The sequence below is a fragment of the Cupressus sempervirens genome, chromosome 10, assembly GCF_028749045.1.
Source record: "Cupressus sempervirens isolate cs-2001-9-10 chromosome 10, ASM2874904v1, whole genome shotgun sequence".
Taxonomy (NCBI): Eukaryota; Viridiplantae; Streptophyta; class Pinopsida; order Cupressales; family Cupressaceae; genus Cupressus; species Cupressus sempervirens.
The window spans coordinates 261,972,911-261,987,853 of NC_143127.1; positions in this window are offsets into that span (position 1 = coordinate 261,972,911).

Below are 14,943 nucleotides of genomic sequence, written 5' to 3' on the forward strand. Positions count from 1 at the left end.
ATGCTTAATTCCAGTGACATATTTATTCCTACCAATAGAAAATCTACCAAAAATCATGTCAACAAGCTCAAAGAAATGGAGAAGATTTTTAAGATAAAAAAACTTGGAATGTGAGAATATCAAATTGAACCAATTTTTTCTCTAACATATCTTCATGAATCTCCTCATCATTATGGGAGACCATCTGAACTGAAGAGACCATCTGCTATATCAATACCTAAGATTGTCTTCAATGGTGTCTTTGTATAGACCACTATACCTTTAGAAGATGAAAATAAAAATAGAGCCATTATTGCAGCTTGGCTATACAAAGAAGTGGTTCCAACTGATCTCATAGTCCAATCTCATGAAATAACTCTTGAAAAATATGAAAAAGGTTTTAAACTGATAAAATGCCTTCAATAAAAAGGTAATGGTCCTATAGGATGAAACAAAAAAGGACTAGTAGATCCAATAAAAGAAACATATAGATGACCTTGTGACACTACGGGTCTAGGGTTCAAGAAAGATCCCTTTCAACAAATTTATACCAGATTCTGATAGTCCATTTGAACATGAGTATCCAGCTGAGTCTTACAATCAAGCAAAAATATATGATGGTGAGGATACCTTTCCTTATCCTATTCTGCTAGATCTTTCTACATTCTTTGCAAAGCTCAATGAATTTGCACCACATGTAAGTATTTCTAAAATTGATAGTAATTCTACTAATAATACTATTGATACTCCCCTAACTCAAAAGGAATAGGGCGAGTCTACTCATGCTCTTATTATTGAGAAAATCTATCAAATTCAAGATGATACTGACAGTAGAGAATGGATACCCATGACTATTGGGGAATACTTCAATTTGACTCCATATAGCACTGATTCTCAAGAGTATGGATTTTATTCCCTCTCAGATGTAACTTCTGATATGAATGTCAACACAATTCACACATATGAAAACCAACTCAAAGTAGGAGAGTAGTCTAGGGTTTAGTCTAATGAGTCTAACACTACTAATGTTGATGTGTCTTCGGTTGATGATGTTAGGACTTAGAGGAATTTGAACATGCCTCTGGATGAAATCATTCTAGGTCTAAACTTACTTGTCTAAGAATTTGATGACTATAATGTGAACACAATTGAAATCACCACTTCTCTTTCACTCACTTATCCCAATATAATAGATTGGAACTCAAACACTACATTTAGCGAAGTCCCCATGTTCCAGAATGATTACACTCTTGCTTGCTATCAACACGTTGTTGAACCAATAATGTCTTCCACTAGTGAACATAATGTCAACATGATTGAAGCTAACATCACATATATCAGTCATTCAATCAAAGGAAAAAAGAATATTCACTCTGATGATGAAAACCACATTGTAGTAGTATCGAAGATGAAAGTACTAAAAGTAAAATATGTATCTGAAGGTAAAAACCTCTATGAGATGTCTAAGAATGAAATATTTGATGCACTTTCAAGTCACTTTTAGGAGTTCTCATCAATGTTGATAGAACCAACACAACCAATAATCTGTGTGCTGAGGAAAATCCTCATATCATACATCTTGCATAATCATTATCTGCTAAGGAAAAAGAAGAATTCACTGCTTTCTTCTGGGAAAAGAAAATCAACTTTGCATGGACATATTTAGATATACCATATTTGGATCCTAATCTTACTATGCATCATTTGTCCATCGTACTAGGGGTGAAACCTATTAAAAGGAAACTCAAAAAGATGCACCCTCATGTGGCACTTCTTGTTAAAGTTGAATTGGAAAAACTATTGAAAGTTGGTTTCATTCACGTCATTGATTATTTTGAATGGATATCAAATATAGTTCCAATCTCAAAACATGAAAAATCTATCAGAGTTTGCATTGATTTCTGGGATCTCAACAAAACATTCCCTAAAGAAGATTTTCTACTACCTAACCTTGATATGATAGTGGACATGATGGTTGGGTATGAAATATACTCACTAATGGATAATTTATTTGGCTATAACCAAATCAAGATTATGTTAGAATACCAAGAGAAGATTGCCTTCACTTGTGTTTAGGGGTCCTTTTGTTGGAACATAAATTCATTTGGCTTAAATAATGTTGGCGAAACATATCAATGGGAAATCACAACAATATTCCATGATATGATGCACAAAACAATATAAGACTACATTGGTGATATTCTAGCTAAGAGTATGCAGAGAAGCACTCATCTACAAGAATTGGGATCCATTATAAAAAAAATTTAGTCTCAAATTAAATCCTAAGAAGTATGCATTTAGTATAACATTGGTAAAACTATTTAGGTGCATTGTGTCTGAAAAAGGTATAGAGGTGGATCCCAAAAAGGTTCAAGCTATACTACAGATGCCTCCACCTTGAAACATCAGTCAAATGAGAGCGCTATAGGGAAGATTTTAGTCTATTCATCAGTTCATATCACAGTTAGTAGATAAATCACAAATCTTCACTAAAACTTTTCACAAGGAGTGACATACAATTGGAACACATATTGCAATCAAAGCTAAACACATATCAACCAATATCTAGCTAATCTACCAATATTGATGCCTCCCATTCATGGGAAGCCACTCATTTTTTACATCTTTGTGATAAACTCAAATCTGGTTATCTTACTAGCTCAAGAAGATGACACCAATAAGGAGTGAGTTATTTATTACCTCATTCCTACACTGATCTCATATGAGATGAATTACAACATCATTGAGAAGGCCTATTTGGTGTTTATTTTTACTTCTCAAAAGCTGAGACACTACATGCTTGCTCATACTTCAAGATTGATTATGAACATTGATCCATTAGAGTATTTTCTTAGAAAAGCTACTCTATTAGGAAAGTTGGCAAAATGGGTTATGATCCTGAGTGAGTTTGACATTGAGTACGTGGAACAAAAATCCATCAAGGGACAAGTGATCATGTATCAACTAACAGAAGCATCATTACAAAGTTACTAATCATTGAATGTTGAATTTATTGATTAGTCTATTCTACTGCTAACACACCAATCATGAGTTATATTCTTTGTTGAAATGTTTAAACAACAAAGATTTGGTGTTGGGGCTCTCTTCATCACCCCACAAAAATATTCTCAACCCAAGATGTACAAGATTCTTTTTCCATGTACAAGCAATATTGTTGAATACAAATCCTTGATCAATGGGATGAAAATTGTGATTGAATGGAGGGTAGACAAGTTGAACATATTTGGAGATTCACAACTAGCAATCAACTAGGTCAATAATATCTATCAGAAAAAAGATGAAAAATCAATGCCTTACAAGAGAATGGTTGATGATTTAAAAAATTACTTTGCACATGATACTTTCCAATAGATTCCTTAAGTAGATAATAAAGTTCTTGATGTAATGAGCACTCTAGCTTCTATGTCACAAATGCTAGAAAATGACATGAGTTCTTGGTGGAGACATTATCCTATCCTACCTATAATTCCCCTAAATCTCAAATGTTTTGCTCTATCATAAGACATGATTCATCTCACTACCACCACATTTACTCCTACTTATGTGACCAAATTGTTTTGAATACTCTAACTTAGAATGAGGAATAACACCTTATCCAAAATGCTTCATGATATATCATCATCACTAAAGACTTGTTTAGGAGAGGTATCAATGGTACACTCCTTAGGTGTCTAGAAACCAAAGAGTCAAAATACACTTTAATTGAGGTACATGAAGGCATTTGTAGATCACACTCAAATGTCCTAAAAATGGCTTGCAAATATATTAGAGCTAGTTACTATTGGCTAGAAATGGAGAAAGAGGAAATCAAATATGCCAAGTTGCACAAGCAGTGTCAACTCCATGGAAATCTAATTCACGCTCCCTCTAAGGAGCTAATCCCATTCATCACACTTTGGCCATTTTGGCAATGGGCCGTTTATTTGGTGGGTCAAATTCATCCTTCTTGCTCAAATGGACATAAGCTCATCATAATAGCTACAAACTACTTCATGAAGTGGGTAGAGGTAGTACCTCTTGCTAAGGCTAATGTAAAAATTGTTGTTATGTTTATTCTCAACTACATCGTTTGTAGGTATGATGTAATATCCTCCATTATTATTGACAATGAAGGAAAATTCAAAAAAAGAAGATGAAAGATCTATGTTTGAAGTTCAAAATCACACAATATTGGTGTTCCATCTACTACCACTAGGGTAATGGACAAGTGAAAGCATCCAATAAGGTTATTCCAAAAATCTTACATCACATAGTTAACAAGTCTGGAAGGGATTGGTACCTTCACATCAAATTGGTTCTATGGGCCTATAGAACAAGTATTAAAACTTCTATGGAGACAACACCTTTTGCTTTAGTAAATGGAGTGGATGTTGTGCTTCCAATTAAGGTCAAGATTCCTACTCTGCAAGTCTCTTTGGATGGCCTCATTATTGATGATGATTATAAAATATCTTGGCTACAAGAGCTATAACTACTAGATGAATGTCGACAAGTGACATTTGATCATCTATGAGCTTACCAAAAGAGAATTTCCAAGAGCTACAATAAGAAATTTAAACCAAGGGAATTCAAAGTAGGTGACCTCATTGTCAAGAAGAACCTTAAGAATCTTCAACCTCAAGTATAGAGGGAAAAGTTTGAACCCAATTGACTTGGCCCATACATCATCACTGTAGTGTTTGGATCACGTGCTTATCAATTTTTGACTACTGAAGGATGATCACTCAAACAGCTGATCAACACCCTTTATTTGAAAAGGTTCTACAAGTGATATGCTTCAAAGCTCTTTGGACATATCAAAATGTCCTAGAAAAAAGTCTAAAATTTGCAAAAAGTCCTTAAAAAATATATTATCCTGGTGAAAACCTAGTAATAGGTGCCTTGGTAATACAAATTTCGTTAAAAAAATTAAAAATACAAAAAAAGAGAGAGAAAAGGAGAAAAGAACAAAAAAATTGAAAAACATGAAACGTGTCATTGATGAAAAGTTGGAAAATAGGCATCATAGTACAGAAAATAGAATCTCTACCAATAAGGTGAAAATTTAGTAAATAGGCGCCTCTTATTTAAAATGCTCCATCTTGCAGTGCACCTTCTTTCTTTTGTATAGTTATTTTCTTGCTTTTAGTTCTTTGCATTTCTACTTTAGTTTGTTGCTTTCACTTGTGCATACACTCTCAGTTAACTTCGAGACTCATCTCAAACCTACATGGATTGAAACTAGTCATAATCTAGGGGTAAACACCCTATGCTTTTAGAGGATTTATTTTGCATTAGTCACAAGTTGTCCTAACTATTTCTATCTACTATCACTTAGTCTACTGATGAGATTCCTCTTGAAGAAAATATCTATCTCGTCAATCACCATTTGTCCTAACTATGTTTGCCTATTGTCATTAGTCTACTAATGAGATTCCTCTCAAAGAAGAGGTTTTTCATGTCAATCACCAGTTGTCCTAACTGTGTCCATCTACTATCATCAACCCACTGAAGAGATTTCTCACACATGTTCTGAACTTCAAAAAACTAGACATCAATCCTCTAAATTTGACACTGAATTGGAAACACTCAAACTGTTTGAGCTATGCTGAGCTTTTCTTTGTGTGTTTTTATTTTTCTTTGTCATTCCCCTTTGAGCAACTCTAGGATATCTAAATTTGACTAAAGGAGTAAGGACTTGCAGGCACAATCTTTTCTTTGTTTTATGTTTGTTGGTTTAGTTCTAGTGATTTGAAAGATCCATATAAAAGGAGTGTCCACTATAAGAGCCTCTATCTTGTGTTGGATAGTCATGTGTACCTTGACTCAATCTATGTGAAGGCTGTAAATGTGTTGTAACTTGTTACTGAATAATACATTAGCTTGATGGTTTGGAGGGTGGGATTTTTTACCTGGAAAAGTTTTCCCCACGTATATCTGTGTTCTCTATTCTGTCTAATTCTTCTAATTCTATGATTGTAGAGTAATAATATGTATGTCTTAATGCTACTAAATTTTGTTTAGATCAATAAATTGCAATCACTTTCCTTTAAGGTTTTAATTGTGGGAAATCAACTATGTCTGTTTTCGCTTTTATGGCATAGTAGTATGCACTTGTATTTGCTGATTAGATGTTGTACAAGGAACTATTGCATACAGGATGTGCATACTGATCTCAAATGAATTTTTGGGATGCTCTCATTTCCCTTCAATTGGTATCAGAGCCCATTTTTGTGAATTGCATGTTGTTTGCATGGGAGGATTCACAGAGTTTTTGGTTCTGGGTATTTCTTCTATTAAGATTTCTTAGCTTGCAGAGCTTGAAGAAGTTTTTTTTGAAGAAATTAATTAATAATTAATCCTTTGATGAGTGGAAGTCTTGCAGTTGATTTATTCTTTTAGGAGACAACAGACATTTCTTGAAGGATGGTGAAGATAGAGAAAATAGAGTTGGTCATGTTGAAATGACATTGATCTGGAGCTCTTGGTTGACAACAGAATAACTCTTGATGCATGGGTATTTGAAGGTGTCTCTTTTGTTACCTGGAATGCATTGAGACTATGGAGTTGATCATTGGATGATCTGGAAGCTTTTGGATAGTCTCTCTCTCTCAAATGCATGTACTAGTAGTGGTTGTGGGATTGGTCTACAAGTGGGCCTAAAGTTCCAGTACTATGTTTTCCTCTTGGATGTTTATACATGCATGGCTTGGATTCTTGTTCGTTGGATTCAAGGGGTTTATAGATTTTCCTAAAAATCTATGGTGATGTTCATCAATGATAATCCATTATTCTGGGTTCATTTGTTTGGTATTTTTTTTAGACTTTGAGTCTTCCAGATGAGAAGTGGATGTGGATGTGCATCGGTGTTCTTAAACACAGTGTTTTTGCAAGTTTTGCATGCTGAAATAAAAAGCTTGTGGTTTTTTGTAGATCTACTGAAGAGCTATTTTCTGGACTCTTGTTCCTTTAGAGTGGTACCAGATGAGATGGTTGTAGTTCTACATGCATGCATTCTTTGTGCATGGTGAGAGGAGGTGTTTTTCTTTCTCTGCATCGAGATGTTGGTACGTGATCAGTCACTCAGCATTTTTGTGGTGATGCTTTGTTGGATTCCTGGACTATGGTGCTTGATGTGGACATAATTGGCAAATCAGATTTGTGCTTGATTTGGTGTTTGAGTCATGTTGTCTACATGATTATTCTCTTTGATCTCATTTATATATGTCACTAATGCGATAGTGGGTTTGCATGTTGCAATGATTGGATCTACAAGTTATGCAGTCAGGTGGGTAGGCCACCCATTTAATTGCAATGGGATAACTTGGATGTGGACTGTCTATATCTACCAGATTTGATTCAGTGTTGGTACAGACTTGTTAGCTGACCTTGTTTGTGGTCACTTGTGTATTTGTGTGGTTGCTTTGAGATGAGAGGATGGATGATATTTGAGTACTTGGATAGTCAGTTATGGAGTCCTAAAGCATGGTGAATTTCCTTAGTGTGGAGATCTTGGTTTCACCCAATGTGATGTGTGGACCTGGATGATTTTTAGATTTGGAGGATGCTGTGTCATATGCTTGGAGAGCTTGGTATCACGCATCAGTGGGAGCTTTAGAAATGGTTGTATTTTTCCATCATATGGTGATGGATGATCTTCTTTAGTGTTGCAGATGTTGGAGGATGCCTTAGATCCTGTTGCTGCAGAAGGGTCTTTCATATTTGTTGGTTCACTAGTTGGAGATGGTATCTTCATACGATTGGAGATGTTGACATCTTTAGGATTCAAGGGGTCCTTGGTATAGATGTTGTTTATTCTTTTATTTGATATGTTATCATGGTGGCTTTTATGTCATGGTTCTCTCTTTATTACTAGTTTAGAGTTGTGACATGATACAGTTATTTGATATGATCACATGAAGCATGTTATCTCTTTGGAGGAGATGGTTTAGATCATGATGTCATGATTATGTTCCTAATTCCATGGTTGGAGCTTTTGACATTGATCTTGTTTTAGTTTCTTGGTATTAAGTACTTTGATCATTTGCTTGATACTTCATGATAGTGCTATGTTGTAGTGGATTTTTGCATGGAGTGATTGATTACAAGTGCTTGTGGATACTTGGAGACTTAGGTGAGGCTAGAGTTCTCTTGAGATGAGAGACATGTTGTTGAGATGTATACTCTTGATGAGATTTCAGCAGAAAGTTCAAGGAGCCTACACCTTTGTTGGATGTGAGTTCAATAGAGACCTATGAGGAGATTGTTCTGTGATAAGTCATAGGGTGACTTGCATATCTTGGAGTAGCATTCTCATTCACCACTCTTGGTCTACTTGGCAGTTTATCACTTGAGAGTTATTGCCCAATGTTACTTTCAGGTGATTTATCTTTTCTTTCATATTTGTGGATCTTGAGCTGTAGTTAGATGGTTCTGGAGGATTCATTGTGAGAGATGGATAACATGATTATCTCCTTGAGGTGTACTTTCATTTATGATGACAATAGGAGATGTTAGTGGGCTGATTTTCCTGAAATGGGAAATGGAGTTGTTTGATCTTCTTTGAGAGGCTTACATCCATGTAGATTTATGATATCAGGTTATGTTTGATCTATTGAGGTTGAACAGTTTTGGATGTAGTTGTGGCTTTTTTGTTGGGGCTATGAAGGAGATCATACTTGGCATAGTTGACATTTAGAAGTGTTTGTAGAAGGACATGCTACATGCTTATGGTTTGCAACTTCTTTCTTTGGTCTTAGTTATCTTCTTGGATGTTTGGGTTCACATAAAATTATTTTTTGAGATTTTTTGGAGCTATGTGGTCACTCTTTTGAAGTCAATTGTTATCACTTGTACTTCATTGTTTTTTGGCAATGACAAGCTGGTTCCTTTATCTCTTGTCTTTGTTGGATGTGGAGAACATAGGAGATTTGTGGAGACTGGATGAGAGAGATGTTTCTTGCAGTGTTTTTGCTACAGGATTTGCATATCTTTGTGGATGGTCCTTGGTACTACATGGTTTCACTTTCTTTGTGTTCTTATCAGTAGAATCAGTATGCTTTTGATTTTTCATATTCAACATTATCCATGCAGTGGGAGTTCTTGTATGTGTTTGGTCTTCATCAACTGGTTTGCACATAGAGCTTGAGGTTGCAGTTTATGGGTTGGTTATGTTGCTAGCATGAGTTTTCTGCTGTTCGATACCTTTGAGGTATGGGTGATTGGATGAGTTAGCATTTACTGTGAATGCTATTTTCATTCTCATGGGTTTATCAGTTGGATTGGACAAATCAGTTTGGTTGTTGTTCTGGCTGATGTTTTATCTTGTTTTCTGGAGGATGACTTCACAGTTTTGTTGGGCTAAGAAGTTGATATTTTTGATGCTTTTGTGTAGCTCATGAGCACAGTGAAGTGGTGGCAGTGTGTGTAGCCTTTGTTATCGCATGGATCTTATGCTTGTGTTATTTGGACAGGTGTCTAGTTGGAGCATGAGAGCATATGTTATGATTTATGTTGTTTCATGGATGGCTATGATGATATAGTTTCATCGATTTTGATGCTTGTAAGGAAGCCATTTGGCTTAAGAGATTGTATTTTGATGTTGGTGTTGATGCAGAATAGATTACTATTTGGTGTGACAGTCAGAGTGCTATTTGCCTTGCGAAGAATCCAACTTTCCATGCCAAAATGAAGCACATTGATGTGCAGTTTCACTTTGTGAGAGATATGGTGGAAGATGGAAAGGTAAATTTGGAGAAGGTAGATACTATGAAGAATGTTGCAGATGCATTAACAAAACCAATGGGCACTGAGAAGTTCAGATGGTGTTTGGAGTCTATGGGCCTTTCAGCCTATAGCGGTTAGTTCCTATTATGGTCTTGTTGCTCTTACAAGGTGTTCGACAAGTGGGAGAATGTTAGGAATAAGGTGTCTCAACCTTGTATAATTCCTATTCTTATTATTATTTGTTTTGTAAAATCTATTTTTGCAAATAATATGTAAATGTGAGTGTACATGTCTAGTTGGCATGTTGATCACTTACATGTGTTGGCATCTTGAAGTGTGTGAAGGAGATCATGGCTGAAATGGTTATGACGGATTCCTATGATGCATAAGAGCTATTTAAGGAATGATCTATGATAGGTGTAAGAGCATCTTATGACATGAGGCCTATTTGGGTGCCCAAGAATGAGTGGTTGGTGTGTGAAAGAGAATATGCCAAAAATAGGTTGGTATGATGGATTCCCTTACACTTCTCTTGTGACCGCTATTTTTGGTAGATTCTATGAAAAGTTGTCATTGCCTATTCAAGGGATGGATGCCCTTTTCTTGGTATTGTATGTACATGTGGCATTGTGCATGTTTCTTGGTGGTTGAGCCATGAAAAATGCCCAACTCTTTTGTGGGCATGTTGTTGGGTCTTAAGATGTTCATAAAATGGGTATTGCATGTTGTAATGCAATAGTGTGGAAGAGAGAGATGAGAAGATATTTGCACAGGGTTATGCTGCCAGATTTTCTCTAGAATGGAGCAAGATGTAAATCTCCATGTGAAGGCTGAAAATGTGTTGTAACTTGTTACTGAATAATACATTAGCTTGATGGTTTGGAAGGTGGGGTTTTTTACCTAGAAAGGTTTTCCCCACGTATATATGTGTTCTCTATTTTGTCTAATTCTTCTAATTCTATGATTGTAGAGTAATAATTTGTATGTCGTAATGCTACTGAATTTTGTTTAGATCAGTAAATTGCAATCACTTTCCTTTAAGGTTTTAATTATGGGAAATCAACTATGTCTGTTTTCGCTTTTATGGCATAGTAGTATGCACTTGTATTTGCTGATTAGATGTTGTACAAGGAACTATTGCATACAGGATGTGCATACTGATCTCAGATGAATTTCTAGGATGCTCTCATTTCCCTTCATTTAGCAGGCGATCAAGCACCCTCTAATGCTTTGGAATACTCTAAGAAATGAGGCACTTACTCTGCAACCTTTGGTACCACCTTGGCATATGTAGCATGTCAATAGGTTGCTCACACTATCTATGTATGGGCTTCATCATGTTGTCTCTCTAGATGATCTCAAAGCTCTTAGATCTCTTGACCATGCTTTACCAAGTATGCATCCCACACCACCACCTGAATATGAAACTGTTCTAGCTGTTGATGTAGTGTCGTAACCCAATCTTGTGATTTTTGTAGTGCATCACATGTCTATGCTAGTATTTCTCCACCCTGTGGTCTAGGAGTAGGCTAGTCCTACATCTCCTCATCTCTACCACCACCCTCTACATACTCCTCCTATTGTCTAGGTGGGTCCCCAAACCTCTCTCTCTCTCTCTCTCTCTACACATCATCACTGATGGAACCCAAGGCTCCCATTTCTCCCGGTGGTCTCCTCTATCTAGGTCCACTCCCACCTACACTAGGATCCATCCTTACCTAACAAGGTGGAATAGAAACATGTGTGGCCCTCTATCAGGGCCCCCACTACTATGGTTGTTGTGGCTACTATTGCACTACCTGTATGGGTGCTACCATGCCCATTGGATCTATAAACTATGGAAAGGGATGACTCACAAAATACTTCTTGAACTTGGGAGTCACCCATCCATCTGCTACCATTGGCAAGTAGTACTTGGGTAAGTGTGAGGCCCTACACATCTATCATGGATCATCTTGGATCCAATCTCACTGACCACCCCTTCTTCACCTCCCTAGTGAAGCATGCACATGTGTAATATTCATGTGATATGTCTTGTGGCCACCTATACTACGTCCACACTCATATAAGTGGGAATCTCATGATCACTAGGAATGATCGCCCAATTAGTAGCCATAATGTAAACATATATCCCAATTGTACCTACGCATCATCTTAATGCTCTGTATCCCTGTAAGGTCTTTATACCACCAACACCAGGCCATCCAATTACAACCTCCATCACTCTATCTTACTGACCATGGGTTGGGTCATCTATCCCTTGTATCAACAAATATAGGGCTCATGTGGCTGACGCAAGTCGTCACAACACTAGTACAAAAACAAAAATATATCACTAAATAAACCACTAAAATCTGTTGTTATATGACCAATTTTGATCATGTGACCACTGGTAGTTTATTACCAATCATTAATCTAGCAACCAAATTTATGACTAAACTATTTTAATCATTAATGCTGTTGTTGAATTGATCATTGATTTGATAATTTTGGTAGTATATTTGGTGCTAGGTTTGGTAATATATTTGGTAGTTGACTTGGTATTTGATTTGGTAGTTGATTTGGTAGTTTATTCAATAGTTTATTTGGTAATTTATTGGCTAGTATATTTTGTAATTTATTTGGTGGTATATTTGGTGACATATTTGGTATTTGATTTCGTAGTGGAGTCGATAGTTTATTGGGTATATATTTAGTAGAATATTTGGTAGTTATTTAATCACTAGTTTAATCATATTAGGACATGGTGGAATTGAACTACCATCCTCCTACTTGTAAAATAGATGCTCTTCTATTGAGCTAGTAACCTATAAAGAATAATGCAAAAGATTGTCAAAGTTGCAATAACTATCCTTTTGTTTAGATTGTAGTATATTAGTATGATTACATGATTGTTTCAATTGTATAACTTTGTGACTGATACTTAAGATCATGTATTGATGTATTATATCTTACATTGCTTTAATATACCAAATATATAAATTTCCTAGGGAGCCTCAAAAACTATTTTACATCATCTTGCATTAAATTAATATGTGAATTAACATTTACTAAAGCATGCTCATGCTGTTTACAATTACATGAGTACATAAGATATGGAGCCACTAGTAACTAAATTGGCATTTTTTCCAAGCATACCTATGCTACCCACAAGTATACAAACTATAGTCTATAATGCCTAGTGTAATAGACATATGGAATGAAATATAGACACAAAGATACATGGTGTAAAGGGTTAGAACTAAACAAAAGACACAAAATTAAATTCCCAGATAATGTAGGCAATTAGGCAAGTATAGCCAAATATTGAAGACTATTCATAATAAAATATAAGATTTTTTTTTTTTTTTTTTAATAATATTAAGAGAAATGAATATTTTACTGATGTGACTAAACAATGTACAATAGTCCTAAAGACGAATTTTAGTAATATCAAAGAGATTCAATTTTACGCATGAAAATAATCAATTCAAAAGAATATAATTTTCAAGATTTAGATCTTTAACAACTATATATGCACACATATTTTTAATGATAATTTATAGAAGAGTGTATTTTTCCTTAAGTTATCTACTGCAAAATGAGAACATTATACTATCAATCTAAACCAAATAGTTTACTAGACTCTATAATACTAATTTAGATGATGAGTTTGTGCCAATTTTTTTTTTTGAGAAGTATGTGAAAGGAAAGGATGATTAAATACAAGAAACAAATTTTTTAGAGTGCTTTCAAGTGTGTATAAATTGGAGTCATTTCCATATTTTTGAGTGATAGTGTGGAGTCATCTTTCATCTTTCATCATCATAAAGTCAGGGTATAATGACCTCATATTCTAACCAATTTACAAATAATCAGACAATGCATAACCTTAAGAAAATCATAAAATGAAAATCCATACAACACAAATGACTTTAAATGGGTGCATAGGCCAAATTATGTGTTTTGTTTCTAGCGTATCATATAAGTTTTCCTCACCTTTATGATTTCATTAGTTCTAGTTTTAGCTAGTATAGTAGATAGAGGACATTATATTTGGCCCATAGAATATTGGAAATTGAGAAAAAATATTGGGTATGGTAATGTAAGTTTCAAAAGTTATAAATTTTCTACTACTCTCAACCTCAATCTTCAATAAATCACATTTGTCTTAGTATAGGCTTTCACATGAATTCATACAATTGAAATTGCTTCCACAATGAAATATATGGTCCAAGTACCATTTAAATGAACTTATTGCACAAATATAAGTTCACACCTCTTCTTTAGCAAAAGCAAGAGCCTCTTTATATTTGTCAAGTTTTTGTTGTAGTCCTTCAAGCTCTAATTCTAATTGGTCTGTCTTAATAATGATTTTAACAAGGAATAATTATGGAGAAACTACAAATAACTCACTTCTAATGAATCCAAAAAGCACAACAATCATGAAGAATATTATATTAGAAGATGACATATACTGACTTCTTGTGTTCATGACATCAATCTCATACTGTAGGAATGATTTTTCTGACTCTTCAAGCCTAACTTTCATTTTTTGAATTTCAACTTCTCAACTCTCCTTTTGCTTTAGCTAATGAAATTGTAAAGAAAACAAATCCAATGTAAGAAACTAAACATGAATATGATTTCCAATTCCTAATACTAATAGATGCTTTGAGGAAGGTGGAATCAAAGTGTAGGAAAGTAAATTCTAAAATTTAGCTTCTATTCCTTATTTGAATAGAAAACCAATTTTACATCAGAACATATTATTTGTTCTTACTTGTTCCTCATTTATATGGATAATATCTCTTTTTTTTACATCTAAAGCATCTCTAAGCCTTGCCACCTCACACATAGAAGTTTCTTCTAACTCTACTAATTTTGGTTCTTTGTTATCCCATTATGCCTATTTACAAAACAAGTCCTAAGTGGCATAAAGATTCTACAAAAAGACAAGCATAAATGTTTCTACTACTACATCAATAACAAGTAGGTTTGATATTTGAAAATGGATATGACTAGCATTATGTGGCCCAAAATAATTTATAACTTATTATATTTACAACTGATTAAATTGATCCTCAATAATGAACAACTTCTTCCAAAACCTATAGGAATTTACATGCCTACTAAATTCTTGTAGATTGCATACTTCTTGAAATTTAAAAAAAGTAAAATTACACTTGGAGAATCCAAAATAACTTTAAGAAAGGCCACAAACCATGTGTACTTGTGGAAATTTTAGAGAAAACTAGC